We start from the raw sequence: 19,255 nt of genomic DNA on the forward strand, positions 1-19,255 counted from the left end.
CTGGCGATCGTAACGCACTGTGGCATGCACCGAAAGAGCAACGGGAGCAAGCCTGTATTGTTGGCGCATCGGCTGGGTAGGGAATGCGTGTCGACTATATCGATGAACGCTAATTGTGCGTTCCTGCGCACTGTTATGCGCACACTGGGCCTCCGTGCTATCTCGGCGCGTTGCCGTATTTAATCTGCACTGTACACGCCGACGCAGACGTCAGAATGAGAGCCGGAAAGCCAAGCGGTCGCTTCCGTTTTGCCACGAGCACGCACGGAGAATCGCGTCCGCACGTACGTACACGCTGCCAGTGGGAATTTGTTATTTATAACAAAATCACGACACCTCCTAGAGTTGCTTGAGGCGTATTGGATCACTTATATATCTGTGAGGGAAAAAAAAGGCGTTATAGAGATGAAAAAAATGCAAAAGAAGTGCCATCAGCACTCGGTGTTCCCAGGTGGTCTCCCTCCCAAGTACTGACCGAGCCCAATGCTGCTTAGCTTCGGTGATCGGACGAGAACCGGCGTATTCAGCATGGTATGGCCGATGGCGAGAGACTCAGCGTTTCAAGCGCTTATGTACCGTGTGCGGCCCCTCCCGGATGCAAGCCTTCGCACAGATACTTCCGTCGAGTGTGGCAACAGGCGCCGAGCGAGCAATTACGTGCCCTGGGCTTTTATCAGCCGTTCTGGCGATCGTAACGCACTGTGGCATGCACCGAAAGAGCAACGGGAGCAAGCCTGTATTGTTGGCGCATCGGCTGGGTAGGGAATGCGTGTCGACTATATCGATGAACGCTAATTGTGCTTTCCTGCGCACTGTTATGCGCACACTGGGCCTCCGTACTATCTCGGCGCGTTGCCGTATTTTAATCTGCACTGTACACGCCGACGCAGACGTCAGAATGAGAGCCGGAAAGCCAAGCGGTCGCTTCCGTTTTGCCACAAGCACGCACGGAGTTTCGCGTCCGCACGTATGTAGACGCTGCCAGTGGGAATTTGTTATTTATAACAAAATCACGACACCTCCTAGAGTTGCTTGAGGCGTATTGGATCACTTATATAACTGTGAGGGAAAAAAAGGCGTTATAGAGACGAAAAAAATGCAAAAGAAGTGCCATCAGCACTCGGTGTTCCCAGGTGGTCTCCCTCCCAAGTACTGACCGAGCCCAATGCTGGTTAGCTTCGGTGATCGGACGAGAACCGGCGTATTCAGCATGGTATGGCCGATGGCGAGAGACACAGCGTTTCAAGCGCTTATGTACTGTGTGCGGCCCCTCCCGGATGCAAACCTTCGCACAGATACTTCCGTCGAGTGTGGCAACAGGCGCCGAGCGAGCAATTACGTGCCCTGGGCTTTTATCAGCCGTTCTGGCGATCGTAACGCACTGTGGCATGCACCGAAAGAGCAACGGGAGCAAGCCTGTATTGTTGGCGCATCGGCTGGGTAGGGAATGCGTGTCGACTATATCGATGAACGCTAATTGTGCTTTCCTGCGCACTGTTATGCGCACACTGGGCCTCCGTACTATCTCGGCGCGTTGCCGTATTTTAATCTGCACTGTACACGCCGACGCAGACGTCAGAATGAGAGCCGGAAAGCCAAGCGGTCGCTTCCGTTTTGCCACGAGCACGCACGGAGAATCGCGTCCGCACGTACGTACACGCTGCCAGTGGGAATTTGTTATTTATAACAAAATCACGACACCTCCTAGAGTTGCTTGAGGCGTATTGGATCACTTATATAACTGTGAGGGAAAAAAAAAGGCGTTATAGAGACGAAAAAAATGCAAAAGAAGTGCCATCAGCACTCGGTGTTCCCAGGTGGTCTCCCTCCCAAGTACTGACCGAGCCCAATGCTGCTTAGCTTCGGTGATCGGACGAGAACCGGCGTATTCAGCATGGTATGGCCGATGGCGAGAGACTCAGCGTTTCAAGCGCTTATGCACCGTGTGCGGCCCCTCCCGGATGCAAGCCTTCGCACAGATACTTCCGTCGAGTGTGGCAACAGGCGCCGAGCGTGCAATTACGTGCCCTGGACTTTTCTCAGCCGTTCTGGCGATCGTAACGCACTGTGGCATGTACCGAAAGAGCAGCGGGAGCAAGCCTGTATTGTTGGCGCATGGACTGGGTAGGGAATGCGTGTCGACTATATCGATGAACGCTAATTGTGCGTTCATGCGCACTGTTATGCGCACACTGGGCCTCCGTGCTATCTCGGCGCGTTGCCGTATTTTAATCTGCACTGTACACGCCGACGCACACGTCAGAATGAGAGCCGGAAAGCCAAGCGGTCGCTTCCGTTTTGCCACAAGCACGCACGGAGTTTCGCGTCCGCACGTACGTACACGCTGCCAGTGGGAATTTGTTATTTATAACAAAATCACGACACCTCCTAGAGTTGCTTGAGGCGTATTGGATCACTTATATAACTGTGAGGAAAAAAAAAGGCGTTATAGAGACGAAAAAAATGCAAAAGAAGTGCCATCAGCACTCGGTGTTCCCAGGTGGTCTCCCTCCCAAGTACTGACCGAGCCCAATGCTGCTTAGCTTCGGTGATCGGACGACAACCGGCGTATTCAGCATGGTATGGCCGATGGCGATAGACTCAGCGTTTCAAGCGCTTATGTACTGTGTGCGGCCCCTCCCGGATGCAAACCTTCGCACAGATACTTCCGTCGAGTGTGGCAACAGGCGCCGAGCGAGCAATTACGTGCCCTGGGCTTTTATCAGCCGTTCTGGCGATCGTAACGCACTGTGGCATGCACCGAAAGAGCAACGGGAGCAAGCCTGTATTGTTGGCGCATCGGCTGGGTAGGGAATGCGTGTCGACTATATCGATGAACGCTAATTGTGCGTTCCTGCGCACTGTTATGCGCACACTGGGCCTCCGTGCTATCTCGGCGCGTTGCCGTATTTTAATCTGCACTGTACACGCCGACGCACACGTCAGAATGAGAGCCGGAAAGCCAAGCGGTCGCTTCCGTTTTGCCACAAGCACGCACGGAGTTTCGCGTCCGCACGTACGTGTACGCTGCCAGTGGGAATTTGTTATTTATAACAAAATCACGACACCTCCTAGAGTTGCTTGAGGCGTATTGGATCACTTATATAACTGTGAGGAAAAAAAAAGGCGTTATAGAGACGAAAAAAATGCAAAAGAAGTGCCATCAGCACTCGGTGTTCCCAGGTGGTCTCCCTCCCAAGTACTGACCGAGCCCAATGCTGCTTAGCTTCGGTGATCGGACGAGAACCGGCGTATTCAGCATGGTATGGCCGATGGCGAGAGACACAGCGTTTCAAGCGCTTATGTACTGTGTGCGGCCCCTCCCGGATGCAAACCTTCGCACAGATACTTCCGTCGAGTGTGGCAACAGGCGCCGAGCGAGCAATTACGTGCCCTGGGCTTTTATCAGCCGTTCTGGCGATCGTAACGCACTGTGGCATGCACCGAAAGAGCAACGGGAGCAAGCCTGTATTGTTGGCGCATCGGCTGGGTAGGGAATGCGTGTCGACTATATCGATGAACGCTAATTGTGCTTTCCTGCGCACTGTTATGCGCACACTGGGCCTCCGTGCTATCTCGGCGCGTTGCCGTATTTAATCTGCACTGTACACGCCGACAGAGACGTCAGAATGAGAGCCGGAAAGCCAAGCGGTCGCTTCCGTTTTGCCACAAGCACGCACGGAGTTTCGCGTCCGCACGTACGTAGACGCTGCCAGTGGGAATTTGTTATTTATAACAAAATCACGACACCTCCTAGAGTTGCTTGAGGCGTATTGGATCACTTATATAACTGTGAGGGAAAAAAAAGGCGTTATAGAGACGAAAAAAATGCAAAAGAAGTGCCATCAGCACTCGGTGTTCCCAGGTGGTCTCCCTCCCAAGTACTGACCGAGCCCAATGCTGCTTAGCTTCGGTGATCGGACGAGAACCGGCGTATTCAACATGGTATGGCCGATGGCGAGAGACACAGCGTTTCAAGCGCTTATGTACTGTGTGCGGCCCCTCCCGGATGCAAACCTTCGCACAGATACTTCCGTCGAGTGTGGCAACAGGCGCCGAGCGAGCAATTACGTGCCCTGGGCTTTTATCAGCCGTTCTGGCGATCGTAACGCACTGTGGCATGCACCGAAAGAGCAACGGGAGCAAGCCTGTATTGTTGGCGCATCGGCTGGGTAGGGAATGCGTGTCGACTATATCGATGAACGCTAATTGTGCTTTCCTGCGCACTGTTATGCGCACACTGGGCCTCCGTACTATCTCGGCGCGTTGCCGTATTTTAATCTGCACTGTACACGCCGACGCAGACGTCAGAATGAGAGCCGGAAAGCCAAGCGGTCGCTTCCGTTTTGCCACGAGCACGCACGGAGAATCGCGTCCGCACGTACGTACACGCTGCCAGTGGGAATTTGTTATTTATAACAAAATCACGACACCTCCTAGAGTTGCTTGAGGCGTATTGGATCACTTATATAACTGTGAGGGAAAAAAAGGCGTTATAGAGACGAAAAAAATGCAAAAGAAGTGCCATCAGCACTCAGTGTTCCCAGGTGGTCTCCCTCCCAAGTACTGACCGAGCCCAATGCTGCTTAGCTTCGGTGATCGGACGAGAACCGGCGTATTCAGCATGGTATGGCCGATGGCGAGAGACTCAGCGTTTCAAGCGCTTATGTACCGTGTGCGGCCCCTCCCGGATGCAAGCCTTCGCACAGATACTTCCGTCGAGTGTGGCAACAGGCGCCGAGCGTGCAATTACGTGCCCTGGACTTTTCTCAGCCGTTCTGGCGATCGTAACGCACTGTGGCATGTACCGAAAGAGCAGCGGGAGCAAGCCTGTATTGTTGGCGCATGGACTGGGTAGGGAATGCGTGTCGACTATATCGATGAACGCTAATTGTGCGTTCATGCGCACTGTTATGCGCACACTGGGCCTCCGTGCTATCTCGGCGCGTTGCCGTATTTTAATCTGCACTGTACACGCCGACGCACACGTCAGAATGAGAGCCGGAAAGCCAAGCGGTCGCTTCCGTTTTGCCACAAGCACGCACGGAGTTTCGCGTCCGCACGTACGTGTACGCTGCCAGTGGGAATTTGTTATTTATAACAAAATCACGACACCTCCTAGAGTTGCTTGAGGCGTATTGGATCACTTATATAACTGTGAGGAAAAAAAAGGCGTTATAGAGACGAAAAAAATGCAAAAGAAGTGCCATCAGCACTCGGTGTTCCCAGGTGGTCTCCCTCCCAAGTACTGACCGAGCCCAATGCTGCTTAGCTTCGGTGATCGGACGAGAACCGGCGTATTCAGCATGGTATGGCCGATGGCGAGAGACTCAGCGTTTCAAGCGCTTATGTACTGTGTGCGGCCCCTCCCGGATGCAAACCTTCGCACAGATACTTCCGTCGAGTGTGGCAACAGGCGCCGAGCGAGCAATTACGTGCCCTGGGCTTTTATCAGCCGTTCTGGCGATCGTAACGCACTGTGGCATGCACCGAAAGAGCAACGGGAGCAAGCCTGTATTGTTGGCGCATGGACTGGGTAGGGAATGCGTGTCGACCATATCGATGAACGCTAATTGTGCGTTCATGCGCACTGTTATGCGCACACTGGGCCTCCGTGCTATCTCGGCGCGTTGCCGTATTTAATCTGCACTGTACACGCCGACGGAGACGTCAGAATGAGAGCCGGAAAGCCAAGCGGTCGCTTCCGTTTTGCCACAAGCACGCACGGAGTTTCGCGTCCGCACGTACGTACACGCTGCCAGTGGGAATTTGTTATTTATAACAAAATCACGACACCTCCTAGAGTTGCTTGAGGCGTATTGGATCACTTATATAACTGTGAGGGAAAAAAAGGCGTTATAGAGACGAAAAAAATGCAAAAGAAGTGCCATCAGCACTCGGTGTTCCCAGGTGGTCTCCCTCCCAAGTACTGACCGAGCCCTATGCTGCTTAGCTTCGGTGATCGGACGAGAACCGGCGTATTCAGCATGGTATGGCCGATGGCGAGAGACTCAGCGTTTCAAGCGCTTATGTACTGTGTGCGGCCCCTCCCGGATGCAAACCTTCGCACAGATACTTCCGTCGAGTGTGGCAACAGGCGCCGAGCGAGCAATTACGTGCCCTGGGCTTTTATCAGCCGTTCTGGCGATCGTAACGCACTGTGGCATGCACCGAAAGAGCAGCGGGAGCAAGCCTGTATTGTTGGCGCATCGGCTGGGTAGGGAATGCGTGTCGACTATATCGATGAACGCTAATTGTGCGTTCCTGCGCACTGTTATGCGCACACAGGGCCTCCGTGCTATCTCGGCGCGTTGCCGTATTTAATCTGCACTGTACACGCCGACAGAGACGTCAGAATGAGAGCCGGAAAGCCAAGCGGTCGCTTCCGTTTTGCCACAAGCACGCACGGAGTTTCGCGTCCGCACGTACGTAGACGCTGCCAGTGGGAATTTGTTATTTATAACAAAATCACGACACCTCCTAGAGTTGCTTGAGGCGGATTGGATCACTTATATAACTGTGAGGGAAAAAAAAGGCGTTATAGAGACGAAAAAAATGCAAAAGAAGTGCCATCAGCACTCGGTGTTCCCAGGTGGTCTCCCTCCCAAGTACTGACCGAGCCCAATGCTGGTTAGCTTCGGTGATCGGACGAGAACCGGCGTATTCAGCATGGTATGGCCGATGGCGAGAGACACAGCGTTTCAAGCGCTTATGTACTGTGTGCGGCCCCTCCCGGATGCAAACCTTCGCACAGATACTTCCGTCGAGTGTGGCAACAGGCGCCGAGCGAGCAATTACGTGCCCTGGGCTTTTATCAGCCGTTCTGGCGATCGTAACGCACTGTGGCATGCACCGAAAGAGCAACGGGAGCAAGCCTGTATTGTTGGCGCATCGGCTGGGTAGGGAATGCGTGTCGACTATATCGATGAACGCTAATTGTGCTTTCCTGCGCACTGTTATGCGCACACTGGGCCTCCGTACTATCTCGGCGCGTTGCCGTATTTTAATCTGCACTGTACACGCCGACGCAGACGTCAGAATGAGAGCCGGAAAGCCAAGCGGTCGCTTCCGTTTTGCCACGACCACGCACGGAGAATCGCGTCCGCACGTACGTATACGCTGCCAGTGGGAATTTGTTATTTATAACAAAATCACGACACCTCCTAGAGTTGCTTGTGGCGTATTGGATCACTTATATAACTGTGAGGAAAAAAAAGGCGTTATAGAGACGAAAAAAAATGCAAAAGAAGTGCCATCAGCACTCGGTGTTCCCAGGTGGTCTCCCTCCAAAGTACTGACCGAGCCCAATGCTGCTTAGCTTCGGTGATCGGACGAGAACCGGCGTATTCAGCATGGTATGGCCGATGGCGAGAGACACAGCGTTTCAAGCGCTTATGTACCGTGTGCGGCCCCTCCCGGATGCAAACCTTCGCACAGATACTTCCGTCGAGTGTGGCAACAGGCGCCGAGCGAGCAATTACGTGCCCTGGGCTTTTATCAGCCGTTCTGGCGATCGTAACGCACTGTGGCATGCACCGAAAGAGCAACGGGAGCAAGCCTGTATTGTTGGCGCATCGGCTGGGTAGGGAATGCGTGTCGACTATATCGATGAACGCTAATTGTGCTTTCCTGCGCACTGTTATGCGCACACTGGGCCTCCGTACTATCTCGGCGCGTTGCCGTATTTTAATCTGCACTGTACACGCCGACGCAGACGTCAGAATGAGAGCCGGAAAGCCAAGCGGTCGCTTCCGTTTTGCCACGAGCACGCACGGAGAATCGCGTCCGCACGTACGTACACGCTGCCAGTGGGAATTTGTTATTTATAACAAAATCACGACACCTCCTAGAGTTGCTTGAGGCGTATTGGATCATTTATATAACTGTGAGGGAAAAAAAAGGCGTTATAGAGACGAAAAAAATGCAAAAGAAGTGCCATCAGCACTCGGTGTTCCCAGGTGGTCTCCCTCCCAAGTACTGACCGAGCCCAATGCTGCTTAGCTTCGGTGATCGGACGAGAACCGGCGTATTCAGCATGGTATGGCCGATGGCGAGAGACTCAGCGTTTCAAGCGCTTATGTACCGTGTGCGGCCCCTCCCGGATGCAAGCCTTCGCACAGATACTTCCGTCGAGTGTGGCAACAGGCGCCGAGCGTGCAATTACGTGCCCTGGACTTTTCTCAGCCGTTCTGGCGATCGTAACGCACTGTGGCATGTACCGAAAGAGCAGCGGGAGCAAGCCTGTATTGTTGGCGCATGGACTGGGTAGGGAATGCGTGTCGACTATATCGATGAACGCTAATTGTGCGTTCATGCGCACTGTTATGCGCACACTGGGCCTCCGTGCTATCTCGGCGCGTTGCCGTATTTTAATCTGCACTGTACACGCCGACGCACACGTCAGAATGAGAGCCGGAAAGCCAAGCGGTCGCTTCCGTTTTGCCACAAGCACGCACGGAGTTTCGCGTCCGCACGTACGTGTACGCTGCCAGTGGGAATTTGTTATTTATAACAAAATCACGACACCTCCTAGAGTTGCTTGAGGCGTATTGGATCACTTATATAACTGTGAGGAAAAAAAAGGCGTTATAGAGACGAAAAAAATGCAAAAGAAGTGCCATCAGCACTCGGTGTTCCCAGGTGGTCTCCCTCCCAAGTACTGACCGAGCCCAATGCTGCTTAGCTTCGGTGATCGGACGAGAACCGGCGTATTCAGCATGGTATGGCCGATGGCGAGAGACTCAGCGTTTCAAGCGCTTATGTACTGTGTGCGGCCCCTCCCGGATGCAAACCTTCGCACAGATACTTCCGTCGAGTGTGGCAACAGGCGCCGAGCGAGCAATTACGTGCCCTGGGCTTTTATCAGCCGTTCTGGCGATCGTAACGCACTGTGGCATGCACCGAAAGAGCAACGGGAGCAAGCCTGTATTGTTGGCGCATGGACTGGGTAGGGAATGCGTGTCGACCATATCGATGAACGCTAATTGTGCGTTCATGCGCACTGTTATGCGCACACTGGGCCTCCGTGCTATCTCGGCGCGTTGCCGTATTTAATCTGCACTGTACACGCCGACGGAGACGTCAGAATGAGAGCCGGAAAGCCAAGCGGTCGCTTCCGTTTTGCCACAAGCACGCACGGAGTTTCGCGTCCGCACGTACGTACACGCTGCCAGTGGGAATTTGTTATTTATAACAAAATCACGACACCTCCTAGAGTTGCTTGAGGCGTATTGGATCACTTATATAACTGTGAGGGAAAAAAAAGGCGTTATAGAGACGAAAAAAATGCAAAAGAAGTTCCATCAGCACTCGGTGTTCCCAGGTGGTCTCCCTCCCAAGTACTGACCGAGCCCAATGCTGCTTAGCTTCGGTGATCGGACGAGAACCGGCGTATTCAGCATGGTATGGCCGATGGCGAGAGACTCAGCGTTTCAAGCGCTTATGTACTGTGTGCGGCCCCTCCCGGATGCAAACCTTCGCACAGATACTTCCGTCGAGTGTGGCAACAGGCGCCGAGCGAGCAATTACGTGCCCTGGGCTTTTATCAGCCGTTCTGGCGATCGTAACGCACTGTGGCATGCACCGAAAGAGCAACGGGAGCAAGCCTGTATTGTTGGCGCATCGGCTGGGTAGGGAATGCGTGTCGACTATATCGATGAACGCTAATTGTGCGTTCCTGCGCACTGTTATGCGCACACTGGGCCTCCGTGCTATCTCGGCGCGTTGCCGTATTTTAATCTGCACTGTACACGCCGACGCACACGTCAGAATGAGAGCCGGAAAGCCAAGCGGTCGCTTCCGTTTTGCCACAAGCACGCACGGAGTTTCGCGTCCGCACGTACGTGTACGCTGCCAGTGGGAATTTGTTATTTTTAACAAAATCACGACACCTCCTAGAGTTGCTTGAGGCGTATTGGATCACTTATATAACTGTGAGGAAAAAAAAAGGCGTTATAGAGACGAAAAAAATGCAAAAGAAGTGCCATCAGCACTCGGTGTTCCCAGGTGGTCTCCCTCCCAAGTACTGACCGAGCCCAATGCTGGTTAGCTTCGGTGATCGGACGAGAACCGGCGTATTCAGCATGGTATGGCCGATGGCGAGAGACACAGCGTTTCAAGCGCTTATGTACTGTGTGCGGCCCCTCCCGGATGCAAACCTTCGCACAGATACTTCCGTCGAGTGTGGCAACAGGCGCCGAGCGAGCAATTACGTGCCCTGGGCTTTTATCAGCCGTTCTGGCGATCGTAACGCACTGTGGCATGCACCGAAAGAGCAACGGGAGCAAGCCTGTATTGTTGGCGCATCGGCTGGGTAGGGAATGCGTGTCGACTCTATCGATGAACGCTGATTGTGCGTTCCTGCGCACTGTTATGCGCACACTGGGCCTCCGTGCTATCTCGGCGCGTTGCCGTATTTTAATCTGCACTGTACACGCCGACGCACACGTCAGAATGAGAGCCGGAAAGCCAAGCGGTCGCTTCCGTTTTGCCACAAGCACGCACGGAGAATCGCGTCCGCACGTACGTATACGCTGCCAGTAGGAATTTGTTATTTATAACAAAATCACGACACCTCCTAGAGTTGCTTGTGGCGTATTGGATCACTTATATACCTGTGAGGAAAAAAAAGGCGTTATAGAGACGAAAAAAATGCAAAAGAAGTGCCATCAGCACTCGGTGTTCCCAGGTGGTCTCCCTCCCAAGTACTGACCGAGCCCAATGCTGCTTAGCTTCGGTGATCGGACGAGAACCGGCGTATTCAGCATGGTATGGCCGATGGCGAGAGACACAGCGTTTCAAGCGCTTATGTACCGTGTGCGGCCCCTCCCGGATGCAAACCTTCGCACAGATACTTCCGTCGAGTGTGGCAACAGGCGCCGAGCGAGCAATTACGTGCCCTGGACTTTTCTCAGCCGTTCTGGCGATAGTAACGCACTGTGGCATGCACCGAAAGAACAGCGGGAGCAAGCCTGTATTGTTGGCGCATGGACTGGGTAGGGAATGCGTGTCGACTATATCGATGAACGCTAATTGTGCGTTCATGCGCACTGTTATGCGCACACTGGGCCTCCGTGCTATCTCGGCGCGTTGCCGTATTTAATCTGCACTGTACACGCCGACGGAGACGTCAGAATGAGAGCCGGAAAGCCAAGCGGTCGCTTCCGTTTTGCCACAAGCACGCACGGAGTTTCGCGTCCGCACGTACGTACACGCTGCCAGTGGGAATTTGTTATTTATAACAAAATCACGACACCTCCTAGAGTTGCTTGAGGCGTATTGGATCACTTATATAACTGTGAGGGAAAAAAAAGGCGTTATAGAGACGAAAAAAATGCAAAAGAAGTGCCATCAGCACTCGGTGTTCCCAGGTGGTCTCCCTCCCAAGTACTGACCGAGCCCAATGCTGCTTAGCTTCGGTGATCGGACGAGAACCGGCGTATTCAGCATGGTATGGCCGATGGCGAGAGACAGCGTTTCAAGCGCTTATGTACTGTGTGCGGCCCCTCCCGGATGCAAACCTTCGCACAGATACTTCCGTCGAGTGTGGCAACAGGCGCCGAGCGAGCAATTACGTGCCCTGGGCTTTTATCAGCCGTTCTGGCGATCGTAACGCACTGTGGCATGCACCGAAAGAGCAACGGGAGCAAGCCTGTATTGTTGGCGCATCGGCTGGGTAGGGAATGCGTGTCGACTATATCGATGAACGCTAATTGTGCGTTCCTGCGCACTGTTATGCGCACACTGGGCCTCCGTGCTATCTCGGCGCGTTGCCGTATTTTAATCTGCACTGTACACGCCGACGGAGACGTCAGAATGAGAGCCGGAAATCCAAGCGGTCGCTTCCGTTTTGCCACAAGCACGCACGGAGTTTCGCGTCCGCACGTACGTGTACGCTGCCAGTGGGAATTTGTTATTTATAACAAAATCACGACACCTCCTAGAGTTGCTTGAGGCGTATTGGATCACTTATATAACTGTGAGGAAAAAAAAAGGCGTTATAGAGACGAAAAAAATGCAAAAGAAGTGCCATCAGCACTCGGTGTTCCCAGGTGGTCTCCCTCCCAAGTACTGACCGAGCCCAATGCTGCTTAGCTTCGGTGATCGGACGAGAACCGGCGTATTCAGCATGGTATGGCCGATGGCGAGAAACACAGCGTTTCAAGCGCTTATGTACCGTGTGCGGCCCCTCCCGGATGCAAGCCTTCGCACAGATACTTCCGTCGAGTGTGGCAACAGGCGCCGAGCGTGCAATTACGTGCCCTGGACTTTTCTCAGCCGTTCTGGCGATCGTAACGCACTGTGGCATGTACCGAAAGAGCAGCGGGAGCAAGCCTGTATTGTTGGCGCATGGACTGGGTAGGGAATGCGTGTCGACTATATCGATGAACGCTAATTGTGCGTTCATGCGCACTGTTATGCGCACACTGGGCCTCCGTGCTATCTCGGCGCGTTGCCGTATTTTAATCTGCACTGTACACGCCGACGGAGACGTCAGAATGAGAGCCGGAAAGCCAAGCGGTCGCTTCCGTTTTGCCACAAGCACGCACGGAGTTTCGCGTCCGCACGTACGTACACGCTGCCAGTGGGAATTTGTTATTTATAACAAAATCACGACACCTCCTAGAGTTGCTTGAGGCGTATTGGATCACTTATATAACTGTGAGGGAAAAAAAAGGCGTTATAGAGACGAAAAAAATGCAAAAGAAGTGCCATCAGCACTCGGTGTTCCCAGGTGGTCTCCCTCCCAAGTACTGACCGAGCCCAATGCTGCTTAGCTTCGGTGATCGGACGAGAACCGGCGTATTCAGCATGGTATGGCCGATGGCGAGAGACTCAGCGTTTCAAGCGCTTATGTACTGTGTGCGGCCCCTCCCGGATGCAAACCTTCGCACAGATACTTCCGTCGAGTGTGGCAACAGGCGCCGAGCGAGCAATTACGTGCCCTGGGCTTTTATCAGCCGTTCTGGCGATCGTAACGCACTGTGGCATGCACCGAAAGAGCAACGGGAGCAAGCCTGTATTGTTGGCGCATCGGCTGGGTAGGGAATGCGTGTCGACTATATCGATGAACGCTAATTGTGCGTTCCTGCGCACTGTTATGCGCACACTGGGCCTCCGTGCTATCTCGGCGCGTTGCCGTATTTTAATCTGCACTGTACACGCCGACGCACACGTCAGAATGAGAGCCGGAAAGCCAAGCGGTCGCTTCCGTTTTGCCACAAGCACGCACGGAGTTTCGCGTCCGCACGTACGTGTACGCTGCCAGTGGGAATTTGTTATTTATAACAAAATCACGACACCTCCTAGAGTTGCTTGAGGCGTATTGGATCACTTATATAACTGTGAGGAAAAAAAAAGGCGTTATAGAGACGAAAAAAATGCAAAAGAAGTGCCATCAGCACTCGGTGTTCCCAGGTGGTCTCCCTCCCAAGTACTGACCGAGCCCAATGCTGCTTAGCTTCGGTGATCGGACGAGAACCGGCGTATTCAGCATGGTATGGCCGATGGCGAGAGACACAGCGTTTCAAGCGCTTATGTACCGTGTGCGGCCCCTCCCGGATGCAAACCTTCGCACAGATACTTCCGTCGAGTGTGGCAACAGGCGCCGAGCGAGCAATTACGTGCCCTGGACTTTTCTCAGCCGTTCTGGCGATAGTAACGCACTGTGGCATGCACCGAAAGAACAGCGGGAGCAAGCCTGTATTGTTGGCGCATGGACTGGGTAGGGAATGCGTGTCGACTATATCGATGAACGCTAATTGTGCGTTCATGCGCACTGTTATGCGCACACTGGGCCTCCGTGCTATCTCGGCGCGTTGCCGTATTTAATCTGCACTGTACACGCCGACGGAGACGTCAGAATGAGAGCCGGAAAGCCAAGCGGTCGCTTCCGTTTTGCCACAAGCACGCACGGAGTTTCGCGTCCGCACGTACGTACACGCTGCCAGTGGGAATTTGTTATTTATAACAAAATCACGACACCTCCTAGAGTTGCTTGAGGCGTATTGGATCACTTATATAACTGTGAGGGAAAAAAAAGGCGTTATAGAGACGAAAAAAATGCAAAAGAAGTGCCATCAGCACTCGGTGTTCCCAGGTGGTCTCCCTCCCAAGTACTGACCGAGCCCAATGCTGCTTAGCTTCGGTGATCGGACGAGAACCGGCGTATTCAGCATGGTATGGCCGATGGCGAGAGACAGCGTTTCAAGCGCTTATGTACTGTGTGCGGCCCCTCCCGGATGCAAACCTTCGCACAGATACTTCCGTCGAGTGTGGCAACAGGCGCCGAGCGAGCAATTACGTGCCCTGGGCTTTTATCAGCCGTTCTGGCGATCGTAACGCACTGTGGCATGCACCGAAAGAGCAACGGGAGCAAGCCTGTATTGTTGGCGCATCGGCTGGGTAGGGAATGCGTGTCGACTATATCGATGAACGCTAATTGTGCGTTCCTGCGCACTGTTATGCGCACACTGGGCCTCCGTGCTATCTCGGCGCGTTGCCGTATTTTAATCTGCACTGTACACGCCGACGGAGACGTCAGAATGAGAGCCGGAAAGCCAAGCGGTCGCTTCCGTTTTGCCACAAGCACGCACGGAGTTTCGCGTCCGCACGTACGTGTACGCTGCCAGTGGGAATTTGTTATTTATAACAAAATCACGACACCTCCTAGAGTTGCTTGAGGCGTATTGGATCACTTATATAACTGTGAGGAAAAAAAAAGGCGTTATAGAGACGAAAAAAATGCAAAAGAAGTGCCATCAGCACTCGGTGTTCCCAGGTGGTCTCCCTCCCAAGTACTGACCGAGCCCAATGCTGCTTAGCTTCGGTGATCGGACGAGAACCGGCGTATTCAGCATGGTATGGCCGATGGCGAGAAACACAGCGTTTCAAGCGCTTATGTACCGTGTGCGGCCCCTCCCGGATGCAAGCCTTCGCACAGATACTTCCGTCGAGTGTGGCAACAGGCGCCGAGCGTGCAATTACGTGCCCTGGACTTTTCTCAGCCGTTCTGGCGATCGTAACGCACTGTGGCATGTACCGAAAGAGCAGCGGGAGCAAGCCTGTATTGTTGGCGCATGGACTGGGTAGGGAATGCGTGTCGACTATATCGATGAACGCTAATTGTGCGTTCATGCGCACTGTTATGCGCACACTGGGCCTCCGTGCTATCTCGGCGCGTTGCCGTATTTTAATCTGCACTGTACACGCCGACGGAGACGTCAGAATGAGAGCCGGAAAGCCAAGCGGTCGCTTCCGTTTTGCCACAAGCACGCACGGAGTTTCGCGTCCGCACGTACGTACACGCTGCCAGTGGGAATTTGTTATTTATAACAAAATCACGACACCTCCTAGAGTTGCTTGAGGCGTATTGGATCACTTATATAACTGTGAGGGAAAAAAAAGGCGTTATAGAGACGAAAAAAATGCAAAAGAAGTGCCATCAGCACTCGGTGTTCCCAGGTGGTCTCCCTCCCAAGTACTGACCGAGCCCAATGCTGCTTAGCTTCGGTGATCGGACGAGAACCGGCGTATTCAGCATGGTATGGCCGATGGCGAGAGACTCAGCGTTTCAAGCGCTTATGTACTGTGTGCGGCCCCTCCCGGATGCAAACCTTCGCACAGATACTTCCGTCGAGTGTGGCAACAGGCGCCGAGCGAGCAATTACGTGCCCTGGGCTTTTATCAGCCGTTCTGGCGATCGTAACGCACTGTGGCATGCACCGAAAGAGCAACGGGAGCAAGCCTGTATTGTTGGCGCATCGGCTGGGTAGGGAATGCGTGTCGACTATATCGATGAACGCTAATTGTGCTTTCCTGCGCACTGTTATGCGCACACTGGGCCTCCGTGCTATCTCGGCGCGTTGCCGTATTTAATCTGCACTGTACACGCCGACAGAGACGTCAGAATGAGAGCCGGAAAGCCAAGCGGTCGCTTCCGTTTTGCCACAAGCACGCACGGAGTTTCGCGTCCGCACGTACGTAGACGCTGCCAGTGGGAATTTGTTATTTATCACAAAATCACGACACCTCCTAGAGTTGCTTGAGGCGTATTGGATCACTTATATAACTGTGAGGAAAAAAAAAGGCGTTATAGAGACGAAAACAATGCAAAAGAAGTGCCATCAGCACTCGGTGTTCCCAGGTGGTCTCCCTCCCAAGTACTGACCGAGCCCAATGCTGCTTAGCTTCGGTGATCGGACGAGAACCGGCGTATTCAGCATGGTATGGCCGATGGCGAGAGACACAGCGTTTCAAGCGCTTATGTACTGTGTGCGGCCCCTCCCGGATGCAAACCTTCGCACAGATACTTCCGTCGAGTGTGGCAACAGGCGCCGAGCGAGCAATTACGTGCCCTGGGCTTTTATCAGCCGTTCTGGCGATCGTAACGCACTGTGGCATGCACCGAAAGAGCAACGGGAGCAAGCCTGTATTGTTGGCGCATCGGCTGGGTAGGGAATGCGTGTCGACTATATCGATGAACGCTAATTGTGCTTTCCTGCGCACTGTTATGCGCACACTGGGCCTCCGTACTATCTCGGCGCGTTGCCGTATTTTAATCTGCACTGTACACGCCGACGCAGACGTCAGAATGAGAGCCGGAAAGCCAAGCGGTCGCTTCCGTTTTGCCACGAGCACGCACGGAGAATCGCGTCCGCACGTACGTACACGCTGCCAGTGGGAATTTGTTATTTATAACAAAATCACGACACCTCCTAGAGTTGCTTGAGGCGTATTGGATCACTTATATAACTGTGAGGGAAAAAAAAGGCGTTATAGAGACGAAAAAAATGCAAAAGAAGTGCCATCAGCACTCAGTGTTCCCAGGTGGTCTCCCTCCCAAGTACTGACCGAGCCCAATGCTGCTTAGCTTCGGTGATCGGACGAGAACCGGCGTATTCAGCATGGTATGGCCGATGGCGAGAGACTCAGCGTTTCAAGCGCTTATGTACCGTGTGCGGCCCCTCCCGGATGCAAGCCTTCGCACAGATACTTCCGTCGAGTGTGGCAACAGGCGCCGAGCGTGCAATTACGTGCCCTGGACTTTTCTCAGCCGTTCTGGCGATCGTAACGCACTGTGGCATGTACCGAAAGAGCAGCGGGAGCAAGCCTGTATTGTTGGCGCATGGACTGGGTAGGGAATGCGTGTCGACTATATCGATGAACGCTAATTGTGCGTTCATGCGCACTGTTATGCGCACACTGGGCCTCCGTGCTATCTCGGCGCGTTGCCGTATTTTAATCTGCACTGTACACGCCGACGCACACGTCAGAATGAGAGCCGGAAAGCCAAGCGGTCGCTTCCGTTTTGCCACAAGCACGCACGGAGTTTCGCGTCCGCACGTACGTGTACGCTGCCAGTGGGAATTTGTTATTTATAACAAAATCACGACACCTCCTAGAGTTGCTTGAGGCGTATTGGATCACTTATATAACTGTGAGGAAAAAAAAAGGCGTTATAGAGACGAAAAAAATGCAAAAGAAGTGCCATCAGCACTCGGTGTTCCCAGGTGGTCTCCCTCCCAAGTACTGACCGAGCCCAATGCTGCTTAGCTTCGGTGATCGGACGAGAACCGGCGTATTCAGCATGGTATGGCCGATGGCGAGAGACTCAGCGTTTCAAGCGCTTATGTACCGTGTGCGGCCCCTCCCGGATGCAAGCCTTCGCACAGATACTTCCGTCGAGTGTGGCAACAGGCGCCGAGCGTGCAATTACGTGCCCTGGACTTTTCTCAGCCGTTCTGGCGATCGTAACGCACTGTGGCATGTACCGAAAGAGCAGCGGGAGCAAGCCTGTATTGTTGGCGCATGGACTGGGTAGGGAATGCGTGTCGACTATATCGATGAACGCTAATTGTGCGTTCATGCGCACTGTTATGCGCACACTGGGCCTCCGTGCTATCTCGGCGCGTTGCCGTATTTTAATCTGCACTGTACACGCCGACGCACACGTCAGAATGAGAGCCGGAAAGCCAAGCGGTCGCTTCCGTTTTGCCACAAGCACGCACGGAGTTTCGCGTCCGCACGTACGTGTACGCTGCCAGTGGGAATTTGTTATTTATAACAAAATCACGACACCTCCTAGAGTTGCTTGAGGCGTATTGGATCACTTATATAACTGTGAGGAAAAAAAAGGCGTTATAGAGACGAAAAAAATGCAAAAGAAGTGCCATCAGCACTCGGTGTTCCCAGGTGGTCTCCCTCCCAAGTACTGACCGAGCCCAATGCTGCTTAGCTTCGGTGATCGGACGAGAACCGGCGTATTCAGCATGGTATGGCCGATGGCGAGAGACTCAGCGTTTCAAGCGCTTATGTACTGTGTGCGGCCCCTCCCGGATGCAAACCTTCGCACAGATACTTCCGTCGAGTGTGGCAACAGGCGCCGAGCGAGCAATTACGTGCCCTGGGCTTTTATCAGCCGTTCTGGCGATCGTAACGCACTGTGGCATGCACCGAAAGAGCAACGGGAGCAAGCCTGTATTGTTGGCGCATGGACTGGGTAGGGAATGCGTGTCGACCATATCGATGAACGCTAATTGTGCGTTCATGCGCACTGTTATGCGCACACTGGGCCTCCGTGCTATCTCGGCGCGTTGCCGTATTTAATCTGCACTGTACACGCCGACGGAGACGTCAGAATGAGAGCCGGAAAGCCAAGCGGTCGCTTCCGTTTTGCCACAAGCACGCACGGAGTTTCGCGTCCGCACGTACGTACACGCTGCCAGTGGGAATTTGTTATTTATAACAAAATCACGACACCTCCTAGAGTTGCTTGAGGCGTATTGGATCACTTATATAACTGTGAGGGAAAAAAAAGGCGTTATAGAGACGAAAAAAATGCAAAAGAAGTGCCATCAGCACTCGGTGTTCCCAGGTGGTCTCCCTCCCAAGTACTGACCGAGCCCAATGCTGCTTAGCTTCGGTGATCGGACGAGAACCGGCGTATTCAGCATGGTATGGCCGATGGCGAGAGACTCAGCGTTTCAAGCGCTTATGTACTGTGTGCGGCCCCTCCCGGATGCAAACCTTCGCACAGATACTTCCGTCGAGTGTGGCAACAGGCGCCGAGCGAGCAATTACGTGCCCTGGGCTTTTATCAGCCGTTCTGGCGATCGTAACGCACTGTGGCATGCACCGAAAGAGCAACGGGAGCAAGCCTGTATTGTTGGCGCATCGGCTGGGTAGGGAATGCGTGTCGACTATATCGATGAACGCTAATTGTGCGTTCCTGCGCACTGTTATGCGCACACTGGGC

General features: G+C 53.5%; 28 non-coding genes across 28 annotated transcripts; all 28 read right to left on the minus strand.

The window, feature by feature from the left end:
- Window positions 1-426: 426 nt before the first annotated feature.
- On the minus strand, window positions 427-545 carry LOC144130994 (5S ribosomal RNA). Its single transcript, XR_013314418.1, has one exon. It is a non-coding gene; the product is annotated as a 5S ribosomal RNA (ribosomal RNA).
- Window positions 546-1,108: 563 nt separating this feature from the next.
- LOC144131190 (5S ribosomal RNA) lies at window positions 1,109-1,227 on the minus strand. The gene has a single exon (XR_013314605.1). It is a non-coding gene; the product is annotated as a 5S ribosomal RNA (ribosomal RNA).
- A 565-nt stretch (window positions 1,228-1,792) lies between these two features.
- On the minus strand, window positions 1,793-1,911 carry LOC144130995 (5S ribosomal RNA). Its single transcript, XR_013314419.1, has one exon. It is a non-coding gene; the product is annotated as a 5S ribosomal RNA (ribosomal RNA).
- Window positions 1,912-2,475: 564 nt separating this feature from the next.
- Window positions 2,476-2,594, minus strand: LOC144130542 (5S ribosomal RNA). The gene has a single exon (XR_013314152.1). It is a non-coding gene; the product is annotated as a 5S ribosomal RNA (ribosomal RNA).
- Window positions 2,595-3,158: 564 nt separating this feature from the next.
- LOC144130996 (5S ribosomal RNA) lies at window positions 3,159-3,277 on the minus strand. The gene has a single exon (XR_013314420.1). It is a non-coding gene; the product is annotated as a 5S ribosomal RNA (ribosomal RNA).
- Window positions 3,278-3,840: 563 nt separating this feature from the next.
- On the minus strand, window positions 3,841-3,959 carry LOC144131132 (5S ribosomal RNA). Its single transcript, XR_013314548.1, has one exon. It is a non-coding gene; the product is annotated as a 5S ribosomal RNA (ribosomal RNA).
- A 563-nt stretch (window positions 3,960-4,522) lies between these two features.
- Window positions 4,523-4,641, minus strand: LOC144131159 (5S ribosomal RNA). Its single transcript, XR_013314576.1, has one exon. It is a non-coding gene; the product is annotated as a 5S ribosomal RNA (ribosomal RNA).
- Window positions 4,642-5,204: 563 nt separating this feature from the next.
- Window positions 5,205-5,323, minus strand: LOC144130998 (5S ribosomal RNA). The gene has a single exon (XR_013314422.1). It is a non-coding gene; the product is annotated as a 5S ribosomal RNA (ribosomal RNA).
- Window positions 5,324-5,885: 562 nt separating this feature from the next.
- Window positions 5,886-6,004, minus strand: LOC144131084 (5S ribosomal RNA). The gene has a single exon (XR_013314502.1). It is a non-coding gene; the product is annotated as a 5S ribosomal RNA (ribosomal RNA).
- Window positions 6,005-6,567: 563 nt separating this feature from the next.
- Window positions 6,568-6,686, minus strand: LOC144131191 (5S ribosomal RNA). Its single transcript, XR_013314606.1, has one exon. It is a non-coding gene; the product is annotated as a 5S ribosomal RNA (ribosomal RNA).
- A 564-nt stretch (window positions 6,687-7,250) lies between these two features.
- Window positions 7,251-7,369, minus strand: LOC144131098 (5S ribosomal RNA). The gene has a single exon (XR_013314515.1). It is a non-coding gene; the product is annotated as a 5S ribosomal RNA (ribosomal RNA).
- A 564-nt stretch (window positions 7,370-7,933) lies between these two features.
- LOC144130999 (5S ribosomal RNA) lies at window positions 7,934-8,052 on the minus strand. Its single transcript, XR_013314423.1, has one exon. It is a non-coding gene; the product is annotated as a 5S ribosomal RNA (ribosomal RNA).
- Window positions 8,053-8,615: 563 nt separating this feature from the next.
- Window positions 8,616-8,734, minus strand: LOC144131000 (5S ribosomal RNA). Its single transcript, XR_013314424.1, has one exon. It is a non-coding gene; the product is annotated as a 5S ribosomal RNA (ribosomal RNA).
- A 563-nt stretch (window positions 8,735-9,297) lies between these two features.
- LOC144131223 (5S ribosomal RNA) lies at window positions 9,298-9,416 on the minus strand. Its single transcript, XR_013314638.1, has one exon. It is a non-coding gene; the product is annotated as a 5S ribosomal RNA (ribosomal RNA).
- Window positions 9,417-9,980: 564 nt separating this feature from the next.
- LOC144131192 (5S ribosomal RNA) lies at window positions 9,981-10,099 on the minus strand. The gene has a single exon (XR_013314607.1). It is a non-coding gene; the product is annotated as a 5S ribosomal RNA (ribosomal RNA).
- Window positions 10,100-10,662: 563 nt separating this feature from the next.
- On the minus strand, window positions 10,663-10,781 carry LOC144131001 (5S ribosomal RNA). Its single transcript, XR_013314425.1, has one exon. It is a non-coding gene; the product is annotated as a 5S ribosomal RNA (ribosomal RNA).
- Window positions 10,782-11,344: 563 nt separating this feature from the next.
- Window positions 11,345-11,463, minus strand: LOC144131002 (5S ribosomal RNA). Its single transcript, XR_013314426.1, has one exon. It is a non-coding gene; the product is annotated as a 5S ribosomal RNA (ribosomal RNA).
- Window positions 11,464-12,025: 562 nt separating this feature from the next.
- On the minus strand, window positions 12,026-12,144 carry LOC144131003 (5S ribosomal RNA). The gene has a single exon (XR_013314427.1). It is a non-coding gene; the product is annotated as a 5S ribosomal RNA (ribosomal RNA).
- A 564-nt stretch (window positions 12,145-12,708) lies between these two features.
- Window positions 12,709-12,827, minus strand: LOC144131004 (5S ribosomal RNA). The gene has a single exon (XR_013314428.1). It is a non-coding gene; the product is annotated as a 5S ribosomal RNA (ribosomal RNA).
- A 564-nt stretch (window positions 12,828-13,391) lies between these two features.
- On the minus strand, window positions 13,392-13,510 carry LOC144131006 (5S ribosomal RNA). Its single transcript, XR_013314429.1, has one exon. It is a non-coding gene; the product is annotated as a 5S ribosomal RNA (ribosomal RNA).
- Window positions 13,511-14,073: 563 nt separating this feature from the next.
- Window positions 14,074-14,192, minus strand: LOC144131007 (5S ribosomal RNA). The gene has a single exon (XR_013314430.1). It is a non-coding gene; the product is annotated as a 5S ribosomal RNA (ribosomal RNA).
- Window positions 14,193-14,754: 562 nt separating this feature from the next.
- Window positions 14,755-14,873, minus strand: LOC144131008 (5S ribosomal RNA). Its single transcript, XR_013314431.1, has one exon. It is a non-coding gene; the product is annotated as a 5S ribosomal RNA (ribosomal RNA).
- Window positions 14,874-15,437: 564 nt separating this feature from the next.
- On the minus strand, window positions 15,438-15,556 carry LOC144131010 (5S ribosomal RNA). The gene has a single exon (XR_013314433.1). It is a non-coding gene; the product is annotated as a 5S ribosomal RNA (ribosomal RNA).
- A 563-nt stretch (window positions 15,557-16,119) lies between these two features.
- LOC144131011 (5S ribosomal RNA) lies at window positions 16,120-16,238 on the minus strand. Its single transcript, XR_013314434.1, has one exon. It is a non-coding gene; the product is annotated as a 5S ribosomal RNA (ribosomal RNA).
- A 564-nt stretch (window positions 16,239-16,802) lies between these two features.
- Window positions 16,803-16,921, minus strand: LOC144131160 (5S ribosomal RNA). The gene has a single exon (XR_013314577.1). It is a non-coding gene; the product is annotated as a 5S ribosomal RNA (ribosomal RNA).
- A 564-nt stretch (window positions 16,922-17,485) lies between these two features.
- LOC144131012 (5S ribosomal RNA) lies at window positions 17,486-17,604 on the minus strand. Its single transcript, XR_013314435.1, has one exon. It is a non-coding gene; the product is annotated as a 5S ribosomal RNA (ribosomal RNA).
- Window positions 17,605-18,167: 563 nt separating this feature from the next.
- Window positions 18,168-18,286, minus strand: LOC144131013 (5S ribosomal RNA). The gene has a single exon (XR_013314436.1). It is a non-coding gene; the product is annotated as a 5S ribosomal RNA (ribosomal RNA).
- Window positions 18,287-18,849: 563 nt separating this feature from the next.
- On the minus strand, window positions 18,850-18,968 carry LOC144131014 (5S ribosomal RNA). Its single transcript, XR_013314437.1, has one exon. It is a non-coding gene; the product is annotated as a 5S ribosomal RNA (ribosomal RNA).
- Between the last annotated feature and the right edge of the window lie 287 nt (window positions 18,969-19,255).

Source organism: Amblyomma americanum, chromosome 4, assembly GCF_052857255.1.
Source record: "Amblyomma americanum isolate KBUSLIRL-KWMA chromosome 4, ASM5285725v1, whole genome shotgun sequence".
In the NCBI taxonomy this organism is placed as follows: Eukaryota; Metazoa; Arthropoda; class Arachnida; order Ixodida; family Ixodidae; genus Amblyomma; species Amblyomma americanum.